Here is a 13632-nt window from a genome sequence, read left to right as displayed (position 1 = left end):
GCAATTCCATGGGGCCCTGCAGGCTCACACACTCACAGCTACACGGGAGGTGAATAAAGGCCGGAGAGGAAGCCAGACAGGATTTGCTTCTTTTGCTTGCACCACAATGCAGTGCTGAAAGAGGAGGAATCTACATAAAAACGCCTTCCTGGCAACGCCCAAATGCCCTGCTGCCATGCAGATAAACACTGGCAGCGGCAGCAAGTGCATGCCCACAGCCACCCCTTGTTCCTTCACACCTTGTATCAGCTGTAATCCAGTCCAGTCCAGTGCTGCCTGCTGAGCAGCACTGACCAACACTGCCTGGGCCCAGGCTTTTATCTCTGAGGCCCCATTATGATGTCAGAAAGCTGGCTCTGGCTCCTCAGGGCTCCACTATGACACGTGCAAAGTTCCGTCTGAACTTTATATAAGACGGTGCGGCTCAGTCAGTCACTCAGTGTTGCCTGAGAGGGCAACACTGCAACAGCCGGCCGCCAGGCTGTCTTTTTTTGCACAGCTAGTTGCCTCCAGGAGGCCACAAGAGGGAGACAAGGGACTGCAAAATGGAAAATAAGCATCCACCAACTTTACAGACAACTTCTCCTTGCTCCTACAACCTCCATCCTTGCACAGTTTGTTATTCTTCTAGGTAACATAGTAACAAATCCAAATTGCTGCTCTCTTTGTAGGCAAGCAAGGCTTTGTTGCAACTGCAATTCTTACTCCTTCTTGAAATGTAGGGACGACAGTACATGCCATCACATCCATCTAGTGTACACAGGTAGGTCCATTGTGGCGGGCGGGCGGGCGGCTTTAATGGCTGTTTGCTGTTCCCCTACTCCACTCCACTATTTGACTGTGGTGCTGCATCAATCAGTGGCTGGCTCAGGTGCAGCTCTTTAACTTACCTAAAAGGGAGGGCGGACAGTAGACAAGGAAGGTGAATGAGCTGTTCCAATGTGAAATGCCGGAAACACAGACACACAGACGACACAAAACAAGAGGTGGCAATGTATTCAATAATTGCATTTAATCAATTAGCTCATTATCACTCATGCATTGTCCAACAGGTGTTGAAATAATGGGATTAAAAGGGGAGATCCCTTCAGAAAGACAGAAACAATGGCAAACACAAAAAACACTTTTGGAATCTGATTTTAGTCAACACATAAGGAAAGGGTGCACCAGTCCTGGAAATACTGCAATACCAGGTCAATGCGTGGAGTGGACAGAGCAAGCTCTATTTCCATCTCCCTGTTCTAAAAATCCATTTAATATATGGTCCCCAGATAGGGGACGTATCAGATATTAAACTGATAAGAACAGATACTACACTTGATCTTAGCCAAAAGGCCGAGAAGCGATAACCCGAACGGGCCGCGCGTTGCCCGAGCCTGCCCGATACTGCTGTTCAGCCCTTGCAGCGATTCAGCCTACTTCTAGGCAATTCCATGGGGCCCTGCAGGCTCACACACTCACAGCTACACGGGAGGTGAATAAAGGCCGGAGAGGAAGCCAGACAGGATTTGCTTCTTTTGCTTGCACCACAATGCAGTGCTGAAAGAGGAGGAATCTACATAAAAACGCCTTCCTGGCAATGCCCAAATGCCCTGCTGCCATGCAGATAAACACTGGCAGCGGCAGCAAGTGCATGCCCACAGCCACCCCTTGTTCCTTCACACCTTGTATCAGCTGTAATCCAGTCCAGTCCAGTGCTGCCTGCTGAGCAGCACTGACCAACACTGCCTGGGCCCAGGCTTTTATCTCTGAGGCCCCATTATGATGTCAGAAAGCTGGCTCTGGCTCCTCAGGGCTCCACTATGACACGTGCAAAGTTCCGTCTGAACTTTATATAAGACGGTGCGGCTCAGTCAGTCACTCAGTGTTGCCTGAGAGGGCAACACTGCAACAGCCGGCCGCCAGGCTGTCTTTTTTTGCACAGCTAGTTGCCTCCAGGAGGCCACAAGAGGGAGACAAGGGACTGCAAAATGGAAAATAAGCATCCACCAACTTTACAGACAACTTCTCCTTGCTCCTACAACCTCCATCCTTGCACAGTTTGTTATTCTTCTAGGTAACATAGTAACAAATCCAAATTGCTGCTCTCTTTGTAGGCAAGCAAGGCTTTGTTGCAACTGCAATTCTTACTCCTTCTTGAAATGTAGGGACGACAGTACATTCCATCACATCCATCTAGTGTACACAGGTAGGTCCATTGTGGCGGGCGGGCGGGCGGGCGGGCGGCTTTAATGGCTGTTTGCTGTTCCCCTACTCCACTCCACTATTTGACTGTGGTGCTGCATCAATCAGTGGCTGGCTCAGGTGCAGCTCTTTAACTTACCTAAAAGGGAGGGCGGAGAGAAGACAAGGAAGGTGAATGAGCTGTTCCAATGTGAAATGCCGGAAACACAGACACACAGACGACACAAAACAAGAGGTGGCAATGTATTCATTAATTGCATTTAATCAATTAGCTCATTATCACTCATGCATTGTCCAACAGGTGTTGAAATAATGGGATTAAAAGGGGAGATCCCTTCAGAAAGACAGAAACAATGGCAAACACAAAAAACACTTTTGGAATCTGATTTTAGTCAACACATAAGGAAAGGGTGCACCGGTCCTGGAAATACTGCAATACCAGGTCAATGCGTGGAGTGGACAGAGCAAGCTCTATTTCCATCTCCCTGTTCTAAAAATCCATTTAATATATGGTCCCCAGATAGGGGACGTATAAGATATTAAACTGATAAGAACAGATACTACACTTGATCTTAGCCAAAAGGCCGAGAAGCGATAACCCGAACGGGCCGCGCGTTGCCCGAGCCTGCCCGATACTGCTGTTCAGCCCTTGCAGCGATTCAGCCTACTTCTAGGCAATTCCAATTCCATGGGGCCCTGCAGGCTCACACACTCACAGCTACACGGGAGGTGAATAAAGGCTGGAGAGGAAGCCAGACAGGATTTGCTTCTTTTGCTTGCACCACAATGCAGTGCTGAAAGAGGAGGAATCTACATAAAAACGCCTTCCTGGCAACGCCCAAATGCCCTGCTGCCATGCAGATAAACACTGGCAGCGGCAGCAAGTGCATGCCCACAGCCACCCCTTGTTCCTTCACACCTTGTATCAGCTGTAATCCAGTCCAGTCCAGTGCTGCCTGCTGAGCAGCACTGACCAACACTGCCTGGGCCCAGGCTTTTATCTCTGAGGCCCCATTATGATGTCAGAAAGCTGGCTCTGGCTCCTCAGGGCTCCACTATGACACGTGCAAAGTTCCGTCTGAACTTTATATAAGACGGTGCGGCTCAGTCAGTCACTCAGTGTTGCCTGAGAGGGCAACACTGCAACAGCCGGCCGCCAGGCTGTCTTTTTTTGCACAGCTAGTTGCCTCCAGGAGGCCACAAGAGGGAGACAAGGGACTGCAAAATGGAAAATAAGCATCCACCAACTTTACAGACAACTTCTCCTTGCTCCTACAACCTCCATCCTTGCACAGTTTGTTATTCTTCTAGGTAACATAGTAACAAATCCAAATTGCTGCTCTCTTTGTAGTCAAGCAAGGCTTTGTTGCAACTGCAATTCTTACTCCTTCTTGAAATGTAGGGACGACAGTACATTCCATCACATCCATCTAGTGTACACAGGTAGGTCCATTGTGGCGGGCGGGCGGGCGGCTTTAATGGCTGTTTGCTGTTCCCCTACTCCACTCCACTATTTGACTGTGGTGCTGCATCAATCAGTGGCTGGCTCAGGTGCAGCTCTTTAACTTACCTAAAAGGGAGGGCGGAGAGAAGACAAGGAAGGTGAATGAGCTGTTCCAATGTGAAATGCCGGAAACACAGACACACAGACGACACAAAACAAGAGGTGGCAATGTATTCATTAATTGCATTTAATCAATTAGCTCATTATCACTCATGCATTGTCCAACAGGTGTTGAAATAATGGGATTAAAAGGGGAGATCCCTTCAGAAAGACAGAAACAATGGCAAACACAAAAAACACTTTTGGAATCTGATTTTAGTCAACACATAAGGAAAGGGTGCACCGGTCCTGGAAATACTGCAATACCAGGTCAATGCGTGGAGTGGACAGAGCAAGCTCTATTTCCATCTCCCTGTTCTAAAAATCCATTTAATATATGGTCCCCAGATAGGGGACGTATCAGATATTAAACTGATAAGAACAGATACTACACTTGATCTTAGCCAAAAGGCCGAGAAGCGATAACCCGAACGGGCCGCGCGTTGCCCGAGCCTGCCCGATACTGCTGTTCAGCCCTTGCAGTGATTCAGCCTACTTCTAGGCAATTCCAATTCCATGGGGCCCTGCAGGCTCACACACTCACAGCTACACGGGAGGTGAATAAAGGCCGGAGAGGAAGCCAGACAGGATTTGCTTCTTTTGCTTGCACCACAATGCAGTGCTGAAAGAGGAGGAATCTACATAAAAACGCCTTCCTGGCAACGCCCAAATGCCCTGCTGCCATGCAGATAAACACTGGCAGCGGCAGCAAGTGCATGCCCACAGCCACCCCTTGTTCCTTCACACCTTGTATCAGCTGTAATCCAGTCCAGTCCAGTGCTGCCTGCTGAGCAGCACTGACCAACACTGCCTGGGCCCAGGCTTTTATCTCTGAGGCCCCATTATGATGTCAGAAAGCTGGCTCTGGCTCCTCAGGGCTCCACTATGACACGTGCAAAGTTCCGTCTGAACTTTATATAAGACGGTGCGGCTCAGTCAGTCACTCAGTGTTGCCTGAGAGGGCAACACTGCAACAGCCGGCCGCCAGGCTGTCTTTTTTTGCACAGCTAGTTGCCTCCAGGAGGCCACAAGAGGGAGACAAGGGACTGCAAAATGGAAAATAAGCATCCACCAACTTTACAGACAACTTCTCCTTGCTCCTACAACCTCCATCCTTGCACAGTTTGTTATTCTTCTAGGTAACATAGTAACAAATCCAAATTGCTGCTCTCTTTGTAGTCAAGCAAGGCTTTGTTGCAACTGCAATTCTTACTCCTTCTTGAAATGTAGGGACGACAGTACATTCCATCACATCCATCTAGTGTACACAGGTAGGTCCATTGTGGCGGGCGGGCGGGCGGGCGGCTTTAATGGCTGTTTGCTGTTCCCCTACTCCACTCCACTATTTGACTGTGGTGCTGCATCAATCAGTGGCTGGCTCAGGTGCAGCTCTTTAACTTACCTAAAAGGGAGGGCGGAGAGAAGACAAGGAAGGTGAATGAGCTGTTCCAATGTGAAATGCCGGAAACACAGACACACAGACGACACAAAACAAGAGGTGGCAATGTATTCATTAATTGCATTTAATCAATTAGCTCATTATCACTCATGCATTGTCCAACAGGTGTTGAAATAATGGGATTAAAAGGGGAGATCCCTTCAGAAAGACAGAAACAATGGCAAACACAAAAAACACTTTTGGAATCTGATTTTAGTCAACACATAAGGAAAGGGTGCACCGGTCCTGGAAATACTGCAATACCAGGTCAATGCGTGGAGTGGACAGAGCAAGCTCTATTTCCATCTCCCTGTTCTAAAAATCCATTTAATATATGGTCCCCAGATAGGGGACGTATCAGATATTAAACTGATAAGAACAGATACTACACTTGATCTTAGCCAAAAGGCCGAGAAGCGATAACCCGAACGGGCCGCGCGTTGCCCGAGCCTGCCCGATACTGCTGTTCAGCCCTTGCAGCGATTCAGCCTACTTCTAGGCAATTCCAATTCCATGGGGCCCTGCAGGCTCACACACTCACAGCTACACGGGAGGTGAATAAAGGCCGGAGAGGAAGCCAGACAGGATTTGCTTCTTTTGCTTGCACCACAATGCAGTGCTGAAAGAGGAGGAATCTACATAAAAACGCCTTCCTGGTAACGCCCAAATGCCCTGCTGCCATGCAGATAAACACTGGCAGCGGCAGCAAGTGCATGCCCACAGCCACCCCTTGTTCCTTCACACCTTGTATCAGCTGTAATCCAGTCCAGTCCAGTGCTGCCTGCTGAGCAGCACTGACCAACACTGCCTGGGCCCAGGCTTTTTTCTCTGAGGCCCCATTATGATGTCAGAAAGCTGGCTCTGGCTCCTCAGGGCTCCACTATGACACGTGCAAAGTTCCGTCTGAACTTTATATAAGACGGTGCGGCTCAGTCAGTCACTCAGTGTTGCCTGAGAGGGCAACACTGCAACAGCCGGCCGCCAGGCTGTCTTTTTTTGCACAGCTAGTTGCCTCCAGGAGGCCACAAGAGGGAGACAAGGGACTGCAAAATGGAAAATAAGCATCCACCAACTTTACAGACAACTTCTCCTTGCTCCTACAACCTCCATCCTTGCACAGTTTGTTATTCTTCTAGGTAACATAGTAACAAATCCAAATTGCTGCTCTCTTTGTAGTCAAGCAAGGCTTTGTTGCAACTGCAATTCTTACTCCTTCTTGAAATGTAGGGACGACAGTACATTCCATCACATCCATCTAGTGTACACAGGTAGGTCCATTGTGGCGGGCGGGCGGGCGGCTTTAATGGCTGTTTGCTGTTCCCCTACTCCACTCCACTATTTGACTGTGGTGCTGCATCAATCAGTGGCTGGCTCAGGTGCAGCTCTTTAACTTACCTAAAAGGGAGGGCGGAGAGAAGACAAGGAAGGTGAATGAGCTGTTCCAATGTGAAATGCCGGAAACACAGACACACAGACGACACAAAACAAGAGGTGGCAATGTATTCATTAATTGCATTTAATCAATTAGCTCATTATCACTCATGCATTGTCCAACAGGTGTTGAAATAATGGGATTAAAAGGGGAGATCCCTTCAGAAAGACAGAAACAATGGCAAACACAAAAAACACTTTTGGAATCTGATTTTAGTCAACACATAAGGAAAGGGTGCACCGGTCCTGGAAATACTGCAATACCAGGTCAATGCGTGGAGTGGACAGAGCAAGCTCTATTTCCATCTCCCTGTTCTAAAAATCCATTTAATATATGGTCCCCAGATAGGGGACGTATCAGATATTAAACTGATAAGAACAGATACTACACTTGATCTTAGCCAAAAGGCCGAGAAGCGATAACCCGAACGGGCCGCGCGTTGCCCGAGCCTGCCCGATACTGCTGTTCAGCCCTTGCAGTGATTCAGCCTACTTCTAGGCAATTCCAATTCCATGGGGCCCTGCAGGCTCACACACTCACAGCTACACGGGAGGTGAATAAAGGCCGGAGAGGAAGCCAGACAGGATTTGCTTCTTTTGCTTGCACCACAATGCAGTGCTGAAAGAGGAGGAATCTACATAAAAACGCCTTCCTGGCAACGCCCAAATGCCCTGCTGCCATGCAGATAAACACTGGCAGCGGCAGCAAGTGCATGCCCACAGCCACCCCTTGTTCCTTCACACCTTGTATCAGCTGTAATCCAGTCCAGTCCAGTGCTGCCTGCTGAGCAGCACTGACCAACACTGCCTGGGCCCAGGCTTTTATCTCTGAGGCCCCATTATGATGTCAGAAAGCTGGCTCTGGCTCCTCAGGGCTCCACTATGACACGTGCAAAGTTCCGTCTGAACTTTATATAAGACGGTGCGGCTCAGTCAGTCACTCAGTGTTGCCTGAGAGGGCAACACTGCAACAGCCGGCCGCCAGGCTGTCTTTTTTTGCACAGCTAGTTGCCTCCAGGAGGCCACAAGAGGGAGACAAGGGACTGCAAAATGGAAAATAAGCATCCACCAACTTTACAGACAACTTCTCCTTGCTCCTACAACCTCCATCCTTGCACAGTTTGTTATTCTTCTAGGTAACATAGTAACAAATCCAAATTGCTGCTCTCTTTGTAGTCAAGCAAGGCTTTGTTGCAACTGCAATTCTTACTCCTTCTTGAAATGTAGGGACGACAGTACATTCCATCACATCCATCTAGTGTACACAGGTAGGTCCATTGTGGCGGGCGGGCGGGCGGGCGGCTTTAATGGCTGTTTGCTGTTCCCCTACTCCACTCCACTATTTGACTGTGGTGCTGCATCAATCAGTGGCTGGCTCAGGTGCAGCTCTTTAACTTACCTAAAAGGGAGGGCGGACAGTAGACAAGGAAGGTGAATGAGCTGTTCCAATGTGAAATGCCGGAAACACAGACACACAGACGACACAAAACAAGAGGTGGCAATGTATTCATTAATTGCATTTAATCAATTAGCTCATTATCACTCATGCATTGTCCAACAGGTGTTGAAATAATGGGATTAAAAGGGGAGATCCCTTCAGAAAGACAGAAACAATGGCAAACACAAAAAACACTTTTGGAATCTGATTTTAGTCAACACATAAGGAAAGGGTGCACCGGTCCTGGAAATACTGCAATACCAGGTCAATGCGTGGAGTGGACAGAGCAAGCTCTATTTCCATCTCCCTGTTCTAAAAATCCATTTAATATATGGTCCCCAGATAGGGGACGTATCAGATATTAAACTGATAAGAACAGATACTACACTTGATCTTAGCCAAAAGGCCGAGAAGCGATAACCCGAACGGGCCGCGCGTTGCCCGAGCCTGCCCGATACTGCTGTTCAGCCCTTGCAGCGATTCAGCCTACTTCTAGGCCAGACATGGGCAAACTACGGCCCGCGGGCCACATACGGCCCGTTAGGCTTTTTAATCCGGCCCGCCGAACTTGTCCAAATAATAGTAAAAACCTCCTTTTTTTTTCCCCTTTCCCTGCAATGCCCACGTTTTCCCAATAGATGGCGCACTCAAAACACATTGACCGTTGTTAACCCCTTAACGCCGAAGGACGGATATATCCGTCCTCAGCAGCTGCTAGTTCGCGCAGGAGGACGGATATATCCGTCCTGTGATCGCGCGGGTACTGACAGTTTACCCACGCGATCAGCGGCAGGAGCACGGCTGTTATACACAGCCTGGCTCCTGCTGCAACTGCCGGAATCGAAGCACGCGCCGATTCCGGCAGTTTAACCCATTAAATGCCGCTGTCAACAGTGACAGCGGCATTTAATGTGTTTGACAGAGGGGGGAACTCCCTCTGTCTCCCGATCGGCGCCCCCGCAAACAAATCGCGGGTCGCCGTCGGGTTTCCATGACAGCCGGGGGTCTAACAAAGACCCCCAGGTCTGTCTTCAGCATCTGCCTGTTAGGCGATGCCAGAGGCATGACCTAACAGGATGCCTGTCAGTTTTACACTGACAGGCAATAATGCTTTGGTATACGAAGTATACCAAAGCATTATATATGCGATCGGCATATCGCATAGTGTAGTCCCCTGGTGGGACTAAAAAAAAAAAAGTAAAACCGTTAAATAAAGTTTGTGAAAAAAAAAATAAAAAAAATTACAGTCAAAGTCAAATAAAACTACTTTTTTGCCCCAAAAAGTGGTTTTATTTAATAAAACGGTCAAAACAAATCACACATACACATATATGGTATCCCCGCGATCGTAACAACTTGACCAATAAAATGAACACATTACTTAAACTGCCGGATGAACGGCGTCCAAAGAAAACGCAAAAAACAACGGCAAAATTCTCTCTTTTCTCCCATTCCCCCCATAAAAAATAAAATAAAAGTTCATCTATAAGTCCTATGTACCCCAAAATAGTACTAATGAAAACTACACATTGTCCCGCAAAAATCAATCCCACGTACGGCCACATCGACGGAAAAATAAAAAAATTACGCCTCTTGGAACGCGGCGATGCAAAAACAAGTAATTTTTTTCTAAAAGGGTTTTTATTGTGCAAACGTAGAAAAAACATATAAAACCTTTACACATTTGGTATCCCTGTAATCGTGCCGACCCATAGAATAAAGTTAACATGTTATTTACGCTGCATAGTAAACGGCGTAAATTTATAACGTGAAAATTAATGCTGGAATAGCTGCTTATTTTCAATTCTCTCCTAAAATAAAGTTAATAAAAGTTAATCAATATGTTATAAGCATCTAAAAATGGTACAATTACAAAATACAACTCGTCCCGGAAAAAACAAGCCCTTATACGGCTATGTCGACGGAATAAAAAAAGAGTTACGACTCTTGGAATGCGACCGTGGAAAAACAAAAAATAATCCTTGGTCATTAACGTGCAAAATGGCCCGGTCATTAAGGGGTTAATGTGGCGCGTATTTCTCTTTATTTCACTTTAATTTTCACTTCGTTTCACGTCACCATTAAGCCCTTCGGTTTTCAAAGAGTACAATATCAGCCGTCACTTTGCCACGAAGCATGCAAACTATGCTAGCAAGCAGTCAACACAAGAACGGGCGGCTACTGCTCAGAGGTTGGCAGCTAATTTACAGAGTCAACAGAACTTTTTTCTTGATAAATCACAGTGCGTATGTTATTTTAATCTATTTACATTTCCTTCTCCCAGTATCTGCGAAATAGTATGTAAATGCCATATCTTGCATATTCCTTGAGACAAATTTATTAACTGATAAGGGCTATTTTTCACATTTGAAAGACAGTTAATAAATTGGGTTGTAGTGTTCTTACTGTGCTATGAGGTTTGCACACACTACATTTAATGCTTCAGTATATCCGGCCCAAACACTCCCTCCAAATGCTCCTGGCCCGGCCCCTCTGTCAAATTTTAGAACCCATTGTGGCCCGCGAGTCAAAAAGTTTGCCCACCCCTGTTCTAGGCAATTCCATGGGGCCCTGCAGGCTCACACACTCACAGCTACACGGGAGGTGAATAAAGGCCGGAGAGGAAGCCAGACAGGATTTGCTTCTTTTGCTTGCACCACAATGCAGTGCTGAAAGAGGAGGAATCTACATAAAAACGGCTTCCTGGCAACGCCCAAATGCCCTGCTGCCATGCAGATAAACACTGGCAGCGGCAGCAAGTGCATGCCCACAGCCACCCCTTGTTCCTTCACACCTTGTATCAGCTGTAATCCAGTCCAGTCCAGTGCTGCCTGCTGAGCAGCACTGACCAACACTGCCTGGGCCCAGGCTTTTATCTCTGAGGCCCCATTATGATGTCAGAAATCTGGCTCTGGCTCCTCAGGGCTCCACTATGACACGTGCAAAGTTCCGTCTGAACTTTATATAAGACGGTGCGGCTCAGTCAGTCACTCAGTGTTGCCTGAGAGGGCAACACTGCAACAGCCGGCCGCCAGGCTGTCTTTTTTTGCACAGCTAGTTGCCTCCAGGAGGCCACAAGAGGGAGACAAGGGACTGCAAAATGGAAAATAAGCATCCACCAACTTTACAGACAACTTCTCCTTGCTCCTACAACCTCCATCCTTGCACAGTTTGTTATTCTTCTAGGTAACATAGTAACAAATCCAAATTGCTGCTCTCTTTGTAGGCAAGCAAGGCTTTGTTGCAACTGCAATTCTTACTCCTTCTTGAAATGTAGGGACGACAGTACATTCCATCACATCCATCTAGTGTACACAGGTAGGTCCATTGTGGCGGGCGGGCGGGCGGCTTTAATGGCTGTTTGCTGTTCCCCTACTCCACTCCACTATTTGACTGTGGTGCTGCATCAATCAGTGGCTGGCTCAGGTGCAGCTCTTTAACTTACCTAAAAGGGAGGGCGGAGAGAAGACAAGGAAGGTGAATGAGCTGTTCCAATGTGAAATGCCGGAAACACAGACACACAGACGACACAAAACAAGAGGTGGCAATGTATTCATTAATTGCATTTAATCAATTAGCTCATTATCACTCATGCATTGTCCAACAGGTGTTGAAATAATGGGATTAAAAGGGGAGATCCCTTCAGAAAGACAGAAACAATGGCAAACACAAAAAACACTTTTGGAATCTGATTTTAGTCAACACATAAGGAAAGGGTGCACCGGTCCTGGAAATACTGCAATACCAGGTCAATGCGTGGAGTGGACAGAGCAAGCTCTATTTCCATCTCCCTGTTCTAAAAATCCATTTAATATATGGTCCCCAGATAGGGGACGTATCAGATATTAAACTGATAAGAACAGATACTACACTTGATCTTAGCCAAAAGGCCGAGAAGCGATAACCCGAACGGGCCGCGCGTTGCCGAGCCTGCCCGATACTGCTGTTCAGCCCTTGCAGCGATTCAGCCTACTTCTAGGCAATTCCATGGGGCCCTGCAGGCTCACACACTCACAGCTACACGGGAGGTGAATAAAGGCCGGAGAGGAAGCCAGACAGGATTTGCTTCTTTTGCTTGCACCACAATGCAGTGCTGAAAGAGGAGGAATCTACATAAAAACGCCTTCCTGGCAACGCCCAAATGCCCTGCTGCCATGCAGATAAACACTGGCAGCGGCAGCAAGTGCATGCCCACAGCCACCCCTTGTTCCTTCACACCTTGTATCAGCTGTAATCCAGTCCAGTCCAGTGCTGCCTGCTGAGCAGCACTGACCAACACTGCCTGGGCCCAGGCTTTTATCTCTGAGGCCCCATTATGATGTCAGAAAGCTGGCTCTGGCTCCTCAGGGCTCCACTATGACACGTGCAAAGTTCCGTCTGAACTTTATATAAGACGGTGCGGCTCAGTCAGTCACTCAGTGTTGCCTGAGAGGGCAACACTGCAACAGCCGGCCGCCAGGCTGTCTTTTTTTGCACAGCTAGTTGCCTCCAGGAGGCCACAAGAGGGAGACAAGGGACTGCAAAATGGAAAATAAGCATCCACCAACTTTACAGACAACTTCTCCTTGCTCCTACAACCTCCATCCTTGCACAGTTTGTTATTCTTCTAGGTAACATAGTAACAAATCCAAATTGCTGCTCTCTTTGTAGGCAAGCAAGGCTTTGTTGCAACTGCAATTCTTACTCCTTCTTGAAATGTAGGGACGACAGTACATGCCATCACATCCATCTAGTGTACACAGGTAGGTCCATTGTGGCGGGCGGGCGGGCGGCTTTAATGGCTGTTTGCTGTTCCCCTACTCCACTCCACTATTTGACTGTGGTGCTGCATCAATCAGTGGCTGGCTCAGGTGCAGCTCTTTAACTTACCTAAAAGGGAGGGCGGACAGTAGACAAGGAAGGTGAATGAGCTGTTCCAATGTGAAATGCCGGAAACACAGACACACAGACGACACAAAACAAGAGGTGGCAATGTATTCAATAATTGCATTTAATCAATTAGCTCATTATCACTCATGCATTGTCCAACAGGTGTTGAAATAATGGGATTAAAAGGGGAGATCCCTTCAGAAAGACAGAAACAATGGCAAACACAAAAAACACTTTTGGAATCTGATTTTAGTCAACACATAAGGAAAGGGTGCACCAGTCCTGGAAATACTGCAATACCAGGTCAATGCGTGGAGTGGACAGAGCAAGCTCTATTTCCATCTCCCTGTTCTAAAAATCCATTTAATATATGGTCCCCAGATAGGGGACGTATCAGATATTAAACTGATAAGAACAGATACTACACTTGATCTTAGCCAAAAGGCCGAGAAGCGATAACCCGAACGGGCCGCGCGTTGCCCGAGCCTGCCCGATACTGCTGTTCAGCCCTTGCAGCGATTCAGCCTACTTCTAGGCAATTCCATGGGGCCCTGCAGGCTCACACACTCACAGCTACACGGGAGGTGAATAAAGGCCGGAGAGGAAGCCAGACAGGATTTGCTTCTTTTGCTTGCACCACAATGCAGTGCTGAAAGAGGAGGAATCTAC

The 13632-nt window shown here is 47.6% G+C and overlaps 8 non-coding genes across 8 annotated transcripts; all 8 read right to left on the bottom strand.

The window, feature by feature from the left end:
- Nucleotides 1-1156: 1156 nt before the first annotated feature.
- On the bottom strand, nt 1157-1347 carry LOC142674835 (U2 spliceosomal RNA). The gene has a single exon (XR_012851918.1). It is a non-coding gene; the product is annotated as a U2 spliceosomal RNA (small nuclear RNA).
- Nucleotides 1348-2589: 1242 nt separating this feature from the next.
- On the bottom strand, nt 2590-2780 carry LOC142674879 (U2 spliceosomal RNA). The gene has a single exon (XR_012851958.1). It is a non-coding gene; the product is annotated as a U2 spliceosomal RNA (small nuclear RNA).
- A 1240-nt stretch (nt 2781-4020) lies between these two features.
- Nucleotides 4021-4211, bottom strand: LOC142674764 (U2 spliceosomal RNA). Its single transcript, XR_012851853.1, has one exon. It is a non-coding gene; the product is annotated as a U2 spliceosomal RNA (small nuclear RNA).
- A 1244-nt stretch (nt 4212-5455) lies between these two features.
- On the bottom strand, nt 5456-5646 carry LOC142674763 (U2 spliceosomal RNA). The gene has a single exon (XR_012851852.1). It is a non-coding gene; the product is annotated as a U2 spliceosomal RNA (small nuclear RNA).
- Nucleotides 5647-6886: 1240 nt separating this feature from the next.
- Nucleotides 6887-7077, bottom strand: LOC142674762 (U2 spliceosomal RNA). Its single transcript, XR_012851851.1, has one exon. It is a non-coding gene; the product is annotated as a U2 spliceosomal RNA (small nuclear RNA).
- A 1244-nt stretch (nt 7078-8321) lies between these two features.
- LOC142674760 (U2 spliceosomal RNA) lies at nt 8322-8512 on the bottom strand. Its single transcript, XR_012851850.1, has one exon. It is a non-coding gene; the product is annotated as a U2 spliceosomal RNA (small nuclear RNA).
- A 3293-nt stretch (nt 8513-11805) lies between these two features.
- LOC142674758 (U2 spliceosomal RNA) lies at nt 11806-11996 on the bottom strand. Its single transcript, XR_012851848.1, has one exon. It is a non-coding gene; the product is annotated as a U2 spliceosomal RNA (small nuclear RNA).
- Nucleotides 11997-13229: 1233 nt separating this feature from the next.
- On the bottom strand, nt 13230-13420 carry LOC142674834 (U2 spliceosomal RNA). The gene has a single exon (XR_012851917.1). It is a non-coding gene; the product is annotated as a U2 spliceosomal RNA (small nuclear RNA).
- Between the last annotated feature and the right edge of the window lie 212 nt (nt 13421-13632).

This window comes from Rhinoderma darwinii, assembly GCF_050947455.1.
Source record: "Rhinoderma darwinii isolate aRhiDar2 chromosome 2 unlocalized genomic scaffold, aRhiDar2.hap1 SUPER_2_unloc_21, whole genome shotgun sequence".
In the NCBI taxonomy this organism is placed as follows: Eukaryota; Metazoa; Chordata; class Amphibia; order Anura; family Rhinodermatidae; genus Rhinoderma; species Rhinoderma darwinii.
This window is presented reverse-complemented; position numbering and strand designations above follow the sequence as displayed.